We start from the raw sequence: 12,310 nt of genomic DNA on the forward strand, positions 1-12,310 counted from the left end.
TACGTTTTTGGTGTTCCTTTTTTTTCGATGGCTTCAATGCTGGTTCAGTAATTGGTAGGCTGTACAAACTTCTGCCATTACTAATGTGTGAATTGGCAGCGCACCTCTCCCTTTTTCTGAAACAAAAAAGTACTAGTACCCTGGTATTTCTATGGTGCTTTGTAAACAACAATATTGAAACTGAAAACAGTCAGCTAGTGATACGTCAGTTCCTATTGCATTCTCTCTTTCCCTCAGCACCGGTAGTATATGTTCTTTTTTCAACAGCACTTTTGGTCATGTTTAGAATAGGGAATTTCTCTCCGAATTCGTAGCGTTTTCTCATCTTTATTTGTGCTTACAGCTTGTTGTATGAAGGGTGATTGCTCTAGGAATTTCCATGACCATTTACATCAAATTCTGATTAATTCATAGCTATGTGGATCCCAAAACTCATTCGAAGCATATACTGATTTACTTTTCAGATGATAAACATGCCTTTATGCTATGCAATTTATTAGTGATTACTGATTACATTCATCATCTATATTAATATGTGAGCTACTTAGTCATGTCTACCACAGATAAGTTACTTGTTGAGATTCAACGGAAAAATGCATACTTTAGCTGTCCATCATCTCATCAATCAATTGGCTCAAAAATGTCGGTAACCTGCTCCCCATATAAAAAGTTGACTGCAGTATATATTTGCCTAAAATGATCAGAAGCATTTTGAATAATAATTATGTCTTTCTTTATGAACTTCTACTTCAAACAAGTTAGATGGTAGCTTCCATCTAGTTGCTGCTTCTTTTCTAATTTATTAGCATCACACATGAAGAGCATGGAGGCACCAGCTCCAAAATGGCTACTCGTGCTTCTCAAACTATCTGAATTTGTATTGATTGGGGGAGGATCATCATGATTTGTCAGCTGTGGAGCCCTGGCAGCATGAACACACACAGTGGTTAGTGGTGGCTATGCTCGCATAGTATATATAGAGGCTGCATTATGGTGTGATGTCAAGCATTGTCTCTGGCAGTCTGGCTGAGTGGTAGAAACATGATGGCGGCCATGTGTTGGCTTTGATTGTAGTAGTGGCTTGGGAGGGCGTTTGGAGCTATGACGACAACGTGTGATTTGCAATATTTGTGAAAGTCGTGCTTGGTTTTCAGCCGGGCTGACCACAATGACGTTCTTGAAACAAGCCGCAGTTCCTCTTGAGGTCCTTGTTGAAACACCGCCATCCCTTGCACATAGTTTTGGGCAGGTAACCCTTAGTGCCTTTTGGGGTTGCTTTTCCTCATCAGGTGTCGTTCTAGGGTCCAGTTTTGGCCTCTCTATACCAAGAAGCCCCAGCTCATCCGCAGCGGTTGCAGTGCTCTTGGTCATCTCTATGATGGTGGGTTGGTATGGGGGATTGGGGGTTGAGTAGATTCATCTCCTGTCTTGCACTCTCCCTTTGTGCTCCCAATTTATGTCGGTGTCTGGTGTGCAGTTTGGCCATGGGCCTTACAGTGATCGGTCACGCTTAGCGGCGGCCAGTGTGGTGCTTGTCTTCTTCCCCGGCTGTGTTGTTGAGTTGTTTCAGCATACCACACAATGTTTACTTGTTTTTCTATTATCAGTTTTTTATTATTAGTTGCCTTGTCTCTGAGAGGGATGTAATCTTGTTTTTTCATGCCATTTCAATAGAAACACACATTTCGGCTAGCTAGAGTTCCTTAAAAAAAAAGGGAGTAGATGATCAAGTGTTCAAGTTCCTCCTTCTTGGTCTCTCGGGCTCCAGCGTAGTCGGTGGGGCTGGCCTGGGATCAATCACCGTGTCACCGATCATGAAATTCCATGCTTCGGAAAACCCTGCGTTCAAGGGTAACAGAGCACCAATGATTGTCTCACCAAGCTGCTACTGCACTCTAGTCCGCCTCTCCAAGCTGGAACAACACTAAGGCGTGGGCACGATGGGAGGATAACCAATTCCAAATACCTGTCATATGCCAATGGATCATGTATCCTAGAAAGAAAACCATATATCGGCAAGTAGGTATCATGATCCTGTTGAAGATCATATATAAAGAGAGGTCCTGCAGGTCAAAATGTTCTCATAAGTTTCGAAATTGTTGGTTATTTATTACATGTGTTTAGTAGGTTCCTTGTCCTATCAAAATCATCCAATATTTCTTTTCTTGCATTTTAATGGGTACACATGGCTAGTAGGTTCCTTTCTTTAATCTTCTGTTGGTACTCGTACATGTGTATTTGTCCTTTCTAAAAGTAGATACTTTTTTGTATTCCTTTTTTCTTTTGCATAGATGGTTTTCCAGTCATGGTTCGGTGATTAGCAGGTTTTACAAAGTACAATAAACTACTGACATTCTAATGTCAATTGCCCGACCACCTCTCCCTTTTTCAGAAAGAAAAATACTAGTACCGTGGTATATCTTTGGTTCATTGTAAACATCATATCCAAACTGAAAACTGTCAGTTAGTGCTACTTGGGTTCCTCTTCCATTCTCTCTTTCCTTCAGCACTGGCAGTATATATGTTCTTTCTTCTGGAGCACTTGGGTCATGTTTAGAAGAGGGGTTGCTGTAGGAATTTGTAGCATTTGCTCATCTTTGTTTCTGCATATGACCTGTTGTAAGAGGGGTGATGGCTGTAGGAATTGAATTTCCATGATGATTATTTACTTCGAATTCAAATCAAATTCTAGATGTACATGTTTGGATCCCAATACCTCCGACGAAGCAAATTATGATTTACTTTTTGGATGATAAACATTACTTTATGGGATGCAATTTATTATTGACTACATTTAACTTCATGTCCACCACATATATATGTTACATGTGCGAAGTGGTAAGAATACACTATGATTGTTCATCATCCCATCAATTCATTGGCTTGAAAATGTTGGTTACATGCTCACCATATATGAAGTTGACTGTAGTTAATATTTTTCTAAAAGGATTAGAATATTGAACATTAATTATATGTTACTTTCCATACTTCTACTTCAAACAAGTTAGACGTTAGCCTCTACTTGCTGCTTTCCTAATTCATTCACATTACACATGAAGAGCATGGAGGCAAGAGCTCCAAATTAAATGACTACTCATGCTTCTCAAACTACCTGAATTTGGACATGTCTTTAGCGAGCATTGGAGTTAACGTAACCTTTTTCTCCAGAACAATTATTTCAGTTTGGAAGAAAAGCTTGCTTCTCTAGAACCCAAACAATTAATGAAAGTGGAAGAAACTACCTCATATCTGTAGCTTTCACCCTTGTGGGAACCCAACCAAGAGGCAAGAGGATGTATGATACTGAGATGCCTAATATGATAATGCAATTGTGTTGGTAGCCACCTCCTAGTTGGCGAGGAGATCAAGCTAGTGCTGGTGAAAGAAGGAAGACTGAATTAAGTGAAATTATAGTGAAAAAGGCATCTGCAGACTGAAGTCCACCACCTGATGTATATTATTGATGGGGCATTCAAAGCATAAACAAAATTAAACATGGTGAGATGGTGGATCGGGTGCAGTGGAAAATCACATGACATTTGACTTGTAGCACGCAACCATGCATGTCTTACTTTTTTTGCTATTCCTCTCTATTTTCTCTGATTTTTGTATAACATTTCTAGTGTCAGGCCACTTTACATACTCCATCCATAAAAAAATGAATTCTAGGGGAACTAGGTTGCTGACTCATAGCCTAGAAATGCTTGATGTCTAGAGGCTGTTTGATTTTGACCATGGTTATAAATGGTTTAGATAGTAATGGGTTATCAAGGATACTTGCCAAAGTGGTACTGGCAATGTGCTGAAAATATATTTCAGATAATAATGAGTGCTTCATGCGGTATATGTTTGCAGGGTGACATTACTTCACACTTCTTCAGCTTGGGCTGTACTAGATGTACAATGGCATTAGTCTCACTCGCCATGAGAGAAACATGGTCTCGGGACTAAGGACATTATTCACAGATCAAAGGCATTAATATGTCTACATTTACTGTTGGGCCAAACTACCTCTAGTGAGAAGACAGTGCAAGAAAGATGAAGCATTATAGACAGTACAAAGAGTCGACCAGTAAGCAGCAAGTGGCACTCAAACATCACAGTGGCACGCAAACAGGTCCTTGACATGCTTCTAAGAGCTTAGCAGTGAGCGGCAGTGTGTCACTGTCGCACCCAAATAGGATAATTTGATAATGGCAAGTTGCACATCTATCCATGTGGTCCTAAAAAATTAGTCGCTCACAGTTACTGCAATATGGTAAGCCTATACTTTGCATAGATTTGGAATGCCAAAGCAGATACCAAGACAAAGTTCTTGTTGCCTCTCATGCTTATGCTCATATATCACGGGTGGTATGACCATGCTTGTATATATATGGTCTTGGTATATTGGAGTTTTCCTAAGCTTGGTCCTGGTACAGTACAAACTGTCTCAAGTCTCAAAATGAATTTGTAATTTTGTACCAACTCATGGGTGTGGTAGCTACACATATATAGGGTGGCTAGTAGCAGAGTTGATATGGCATATTGGGAGTTAGATAGGTAAGGCTGTTTAATGATTTAATTCACAAGCTTCTGTACCATAAATTTTGTACAGAACAACAAATAAACACTGTATTAATTCACAAAGCTTTATTTTCATTAATTCATAAGGTAGGTATATATGACCGCCCAATCAACAAGTACTAATTCACAAGCTTTATTTTTCATATATTAGCCTTTTTTAAAAACTGGTTGTTACTCATGTGTACTACTGTGTCCCCATCTAAAATGTTTTTCTAATGTTCGATGACCACTTTATATTGCTAGGTACAGACCACATGATGACTTTAACGTCCTTATAAAGACCATGGTCCTTTTCTTGTTTTCTTGGTGCTCTTTGTGTGATACGTAATTGGAGATTCAGGACTGATCAGGTCAATATATAGGTGGCCTGCTCTAATGTTTTTGGCTGTAGCGATTTGACACTGAATGCATGCAGTTGCATACACACGCAATGAATCTTCTATTGATCAACAGAGGTGTAGTATGCAATAATGTAGTCTCTAGGAGAAGGACGCAAACAAATATATCAGAGCTATCTAAAATGTGGATTTTTGTTGCCATCCAAAGCGAATTGAGTGGTGCACCTAGAAGCATATGGTGTAATGGTGACGTCAGGCAAGACATGTTGCCAGGCATGGAACACTGAGTCTTGCTCTCACAACAAAGACTAATCATATAGGGATTCTGATTTTTTTTTTCACGGGAAGGTTAATTATATAAATAAATTACACGTAGAAAAAACTAAATTAAAAAGATATTCTATCAAGATTCTTCATTTGTCTTCTTTTCTAGTGACTTTCCTTGACGTATCCAACGATCAACCCCAGTACATTGGGCATGCTGCAAGATCAAATGTTCTGGTACCAGTCAAAAATGCATCTCAATTGATGAAAGAACATCGGCAGCTGCATTGCAAGGTACAACCTAAGCTGCAGATTCATCAATCCAACCCTTTATTCATCATGTTGAATGCCTGATTTTCTCTATGTGGCCATCAATGATGAAATCAATGACCTGGAGTCATTGTTCTTGTGATAAATGCCTAGAAGCACCCCTCCCCTTTAGATAATAGCCACAAATTATATAGCCTCTTGCTGACAAAACTAACACGTGTAATGATGATCTCATTGTGGCGGTCACTAAAGTCATAACAGCTAACAAGTTGTCAACTAAAATCATTAATTTTTTCGTTTATATTTATCTAGATAAACCTAAGAAAACTAGTTCTAAAGAAAGGAGGGGTGGGTCCTCTCTCCTTGCCACTCGTGGGTTGCTAGAGAGGAACAAGTAGAAAGGCCCTAAGTAGCGATAGCTTCGGCAGCAAGGAGCAAAGGGAAGCAATGACTTTCTCCTGGGGAGATGGTGGCTATATAGGAAGAGAAAAATTAAGGGCCTATTTTGGATCCACTAGTACTAATACCTGGCTAGCTAATCGCTACTAAATATTAGCTAGCTAATTAGTGGTTGGCAACTACTGTCACGTATTAGTAGCCCAAAATCTACTAGTGGAACTAATAGCTAGCAGCCCCATTAGCTAATAGTCATAATAGCATGTCAGTTTGGATCTCCTACTAGTAAATTTAGCTGCTAACTATTAGCATTAGTGGACCCAAACAGACCTAATAAAATTGTGTGCCACAAAAGGATTCTAAAGACCGTAGTAGAAGGTTCTAAATTATGCACCAGATGTACACACTACTACACATGAACTCTAAAGATGAATATATAGTTACCAAATCACTATATGATCTAAGTGGTCAAGCATCTCCGTGGCCTCTCAAGTTCTAGTGTAGTCAGCATGGTTCTCCTGTAATCCATCACGGATGAGGAAGAAGCATGTGGGTGTGCCTCTAGACTCACCGGTGGGTTGGCATTGGGGATAGGAGGCACCCGTAGCATTTGTCCATCACTGGTCATGCGTTCACACGTACGAGGACAGTCGTCTCGTAGTGGCCTTGGCCTCATGCTGTTGCACTCTCTTGACATGACAAGCATCAAATGACCGGCTAGCCAAGCTGGTACAGGTGTAGGTGATGGGGCTGTCTCTCTAAGGTGGAACGACACACAGGCATGGACGTGACAGCAGGATAAGCTATTCCTGATACCTCTCATGCTCAGCAATGTTGATGGTATATCCTAATTTCTAGAAAGAAAACCATACAAATGCATAGACTATAGTAGGTATATATCATCCTTCAATTCACAAGTATGATATATATAGAGAGCTCCAAATGTCCTTGTGAGTTTCAAAATTGTTGGTTCATTACTTGTGTTTATTATATCCTGTCCTATCAACATCATTCAATATTTATTTTCCTGCATTTCAGTGAGCACATGGCTAGTCGTAGCATCCTTTCTTTTTAACCTCTGTTGTTTCCAGCACATATGTACCTTGTCCTTTCCTAAGCACATTCGTCTTAAGTGTTCCCTCTGCTTTTGTGATTATGCATGGCTCCCAATGCTTGTTTTATATAGCAGGTAGTACAAATTTCTGCTGTTTTTAATGTTAGCACTTGTCCCTGTACAGAAGTGGCAAATAGTAGTACATATATATATATATATATATATATATATATATATATATATATATATATATATATATATATATATATATATATATATATATATATATATATTCAAACTGAAAATGGTCTTTCCAGTGCTCTGTTGGTTCCTATTCCATACTCTTAGACTAACTAGGTATCGCAATTGTGCATCACAGTAGTAGTATAGAGATTTATCCAACTTAAGTACTGCATAGTTGGCAGTAACTGATTCTCAATCTTTCTGAATTTGTATTGACATGTCTTCACCGATTCACCAGAACATTGTCCCAGTTTGGAAGAAAAGCTATCTTCTCTAGAACCCAAGTGGAACAAAATACCTCTTATTGGTACTTGCTCCCATATAGGAACCCAACCAAGAGGCTGTATGATACTGAAATGCCGGCCTGATCACGCAATTGTGTTGGTAGCCGCCTAGCCAGCAAGAGCGAAGCAAAGTGCAGGTGAAAAAAGGCAGATTGTGAATTATTAATGGCATGCTTCGATCTTTTGTCGGATACTGTACAGCCTTGCTGAGCTAGGAACTAGAACGAGCAGTGTGTTTGGATATCTTGCCAACCTTGATTTCTGTGTATGTAAGCTTTTCGTTGCTGCCTTAGGTGAGCTAAAATGGCTCTCCTGGGCTGGCAAGTGCCTCCTGGATCAAAATGGGATGGTTTGGTTCGGCCCAAATGGTCTTCGAACTGGCCCAAAAAATAATTCAAATGGGCTCCATTTTTGATCCACTAAGGCAGTTAGGGTTATTGGTTCCCAATCAATCGAACCTTTGGATCGAGTGGTTCGATCCGCTCCCGTCCGTCCGGCATCGGCCCCGGCCACCACCCTAGTTCTTGGCGACCGTGCCGCCCACCACCACCCCGGCCACCCTAGCTCCGGCCGCAACTCCGCCCGCCCCCCGCCTCCCTGCCTACCAAGGTCGTCGATGTCCCCGCTCCCCGGCCTCACCGCGGCGCCTCTTTCCTCCTCTTGCCTTTGTTGCGCAGGCTGAGAAGGAGATCCAGGCAGCCAAGCTCCACATTCTCTCCGCCAAGCTCGCCGCCACACGCCGGCTCGAGTGCCGCCGCCTCCTCCTCGAGCGCCGCGCCACCGACCTCGCCTCCTGCGCTCTCGCGCGCCGCCCGCGCCGACATCGACGCCGCACACGCGCGCTGCCGCCTCATCGCCCGCGACCTCAGGTAGGCAAAGGCAAAGCCACCCACCCGTGATCCGATCCGATCCGCCCATCTCACTTTCTCTTCCTACACCCTGAGACTCCGGGCATTTCGTTTTTGGTTGTTAAGATTCAAACATCCGCATGCTCTGATCGGGCGCGTAGCTCGGTGAGGGGCGAGATCGAGGAGGCCGAGAGGAGGGAGCAGGACTGGGACCGCTTCTACGAGGCCAAGAGGAAGGAGATGGAGGAGTTCCAGGCGGAGTCGCGGCGGTTCGAGGCGGAGACTCGCGAGGAAGTGCAGAGGCTGAGGGATTCGGCATCTCAAGTATGGTCCTGATACTTGCATCCATAAACTATGATCTATTGAGCTCATCACGGTGTTCCTAGCTTGTTTATCCTAATTAATTGCAACTGGTTGCTTGGGATCTGGGTAAAACAGGTAAATTGTTACTGGTTCTGTTCGCTTGGGCATGCTCAAATCAAACGGCAATAATGGTGCAGAGGTGTTTAATATGCTTTGGTCTGATCTATCTGGCCAGTAGCCCATCTTATCCGTTCTATTTTTATGCCGGCCGGCACGGCCCTGCTACTACTATGTAGTTTATGATACACTTTCTTGGTCCATACATGCATGTAAAAGCTTCATTTGACAACAAATATGTACACATGGGTGGGTTGAACCATGATATTCATTGGTGCACCGCGGGTTAGAAATTTATTTAAATGGTGCAGCTGCTGGTGCTCCATTTGACAACAAATGGATCAGTGGATTGGTTGCGGTTCGACCCAAGGTTGAACCACCCCCATGTTTACTCCTGGATACAACAATTATAGAGCCCCTTCGTTTTATATTTATACTGGTAGAAAACCCCCTATGTCACCAGGATGAGTGCTGAACTGGTGCAATACAGCAGCACGCAGCGCCTGTGATGCCCGGGCGCCTCGACAAGGATGGAGGGCGCCTGTGCGGGCCAATTGTGCATGCAGCGACACCTGAACCGTGAGCGACCATGAGTTCCACAAGAACAGCAAACTGCCCTAGCTACCATGATCCTGCAGGAAACATTTAAGTTGTGCCGGTTGATGTTGTAGTTCCGGTTGCACTTGCACGCATGGATGAAGTCACTGCAAACGCTGAAGTAGCCCGTGCCTTGGCGTCAGGAATAGGAGGCACCTGGTGTGTCAGTCCGTCACTCTGCGTGCATGCTCACCAACGAGGATAGTCGTCTCTCTGTGGCCATGGACTCATGCAAGTGCCCTCCCGCTTGTAGTGACATGACAGGCACCAATGGTCAGCTGGCCAAGCTGATAGTGGCAAAACATCATGGACCGTCTCACCAAGTTGCAACCGCACAGATCCGTGGACGTGGCAAGAGGATAACCTATTCCTGATGCCTCTCACGCTCAGCAATGCTTATTTGTGTATCCTAGACGAAACAAAACCATACATACATGTAGGTAATACATGTATCATCATTCAATTCAAGTATGACGATATTTATAGAGAGAGAGATAGCTCCTGGAGCTCTCAATGTCCTCATGAGATTAGAAGTTGTTGGTTCTTTACTTATGTTAATTACACCTTGTCCTATCGACATCATTCAATACTTCTTTATCTCCATTTTAATTAGCACACATGGCTAGCTAGTAGGGTCCTTTAACCTTCTGTTGTTTACAGTACATGTGTACCTCCTAAGTAGATACGCTTTTAATATTCCTTTGCTTATGTGATTATGCATGGCTCCCTGCTGGTTATATCAGCAGGTTGTACAAACATCTGCCACAGTTTCTAATGCTAGCACATGTCCCTTTTCAGAAAGGACAAATGCCAGTACAATGGTATTTAATTTATATAGCCTCATTTGCTGCGGCTCCTGCACCGGCTTCTCCTTTGGATCCACGGATGGAGTGAGTAGTAGCACACCAAACAGTCTCACACAGAGGAGCGTTGGCCGGTAAAGAATGGAGCTGAAGCCGTTTTCGTGGATACGGAAACTGGCTCTGCATGAAGTGCTCTGGCTCTGGCCATGGAGCTTTGTGTGGAGGAGCCACACCAAACAGGCCCTATATATGGTGCATTGTAAACATCAGATTCAAATTGTAGCATTACTGCTAAATTTAATTGTTCCTATTCCATACATTTTGCCTAAATTTTAGAAGAGGGGTTGCTCTAGGAATTTTTGTAGTATTTGTTGCTTGCTGGTTTTCTTAGTGGCTAGCCAGATTTTAAGAGGGGTGATTGCTCTAGGCATTTCCCTCACCACTTATTTCAAATTCAAATTAAATCCTAGCTATTTAAATACCAATAACCCTTAAAAACATACTTTTGGAGGCTCCCAATTTTATTTTCAGAGATGCAGTTCATAAGAAACCTTGTCCCATACGCACATGACCTGCCTATAAAAAATGTGATTGTTAGAGACGATTGCCTGCCTATGTGTGCTGCCTCTGAAAACTTGCCTATTTTTAGAGGCAAATCCTTACGTGATCCATCTCTAGAAATAGAGGCTTCATGCCTATATGTAAACAAAACTTAATTATCTACCTCTAAGCTCCTCTCTCTCTCTCTCTCTTCCTATGATTGTAGAAAATTCACATTTTATGGAATGGCTAGTTCAGCATGCTCGGACTATTTCTACACCTCCAAATTAGATTTCAAGTGAGTTGTAGACTGGGGAAGCTAGACGGATCGGACTTGCTACACCTGAAAATACATTTTAACCATATCCAGGATTGAAACCATCGCTCCATGCCTTTGTGGGCTTTTTCCAACTTGAGCCCTTATACATACCATCGCGTCACAAGCTAAGTGATATCTTTTCTGATATTCCACAAAGCATATCACACTTGTAGATTTGGGCTGGCCCAAATAAAAATTTCAAATAAATCCCAAAGACCCACTCATACATAAATAGTATGGTGAAGGACTTTAGTAGGAGTGAGGCTAATTAAAGAGTTGAGCTGTCTTCATCTAGTTTTTTTTTTATAAATGTAACTGTATTACCAGTTAAGGAAAATGTACAAATACACGTACAAACACAGGTACATACGAGGAGGATACATGGACAGTTGTCTCACCCCGACTTACACAAAGGCCCTTGGAAAAATAGCAAATTGCAAAAAAGTCCATGGACCAGTGTTTCCCGTCATCGCCAGAAGCTTCCGCCATCGACCGCTGCCGGATCCCGCCGTCGAAGAAGCCGCCACCCTGGCAGGCCTAGATCTGGAGAAGCACCATCACAATGGAGCTTTGAGAAGAGCCGTAGAAGCCACCCGACGCGGACGCCAGGATGATGATGATGAAAAAGCATCGGCCGGGGACATGCCCCGTGCTCCTCCAGACTTGGATAGAAGCTCATCGACGACACGCGTCGCAAGAACACAAGCACAATCCACTCTCAAAGCAACCACTTCTCTCACAGCTGTCAAAGCATCCTTGATGAAGGCCACCACCGAAGCCATCACCATCGAAGTGACGAAGCCGCCGAAATGACACGGACTCCTGTACAGACGACCTCCACGCACTCTTCGCCGGCATTGGAGCGGAGCGCCACCAAGAAGGAGGAGTGTGAGAGGACCTTATTCCAGCAAGGCGTCGCCTCGCCGCCGCCGCCACCGGACACCTAAACCTAGACCTCCTAGGACCATCCCCCCCCCCCTCAACCAGCGAGGGCACAGCAGTCTCTACCACCTCCAGAAGGCCCGAAGGCCGACAGAGGCAAGGAAGACCGCCGGCCTCACCGGCGGAGACCGGCACTCTCCTTTTTGCCTCTCCCAAACAGTAGCGGCTAGAGAGTTCGAGAGGGGTCGTGCATCTGTCTCCATCTAGTTGAAGTTATTGGGGAGAGGAAAATGAAGAGATACATGCGCTCACTCGCCTCACCAGGCCATGATGATGGGCGTGGACGCGCAATATCTGCGTGAATGGTCTAGGGATTTCTTGCTTTGATCTTCCTTTTGCTATTCGATAGTTTTGCATGCATGGAGAAATTTGTGCTGGCCTACAACTATTCTCGCATTAATGGTGACTGCACTAATTGCTCTAGTC

This window comes from Sorghum bicolor, chromosome 5 (assembly GCF_000003195.3).
Source record: "Sorghum bicolor cultivar BTx623 chromosome 5, Sorghum_bicolor_NCBIv3, whole genome shotgun sequence".
Taxonomy (NCBI): domain Eukaryota; kingdom Viridiplantae; phylum Streptophyta; class Magnoliopsida; order Poales; family Poaceae; genus Sorghum; species Sorghum bicolor.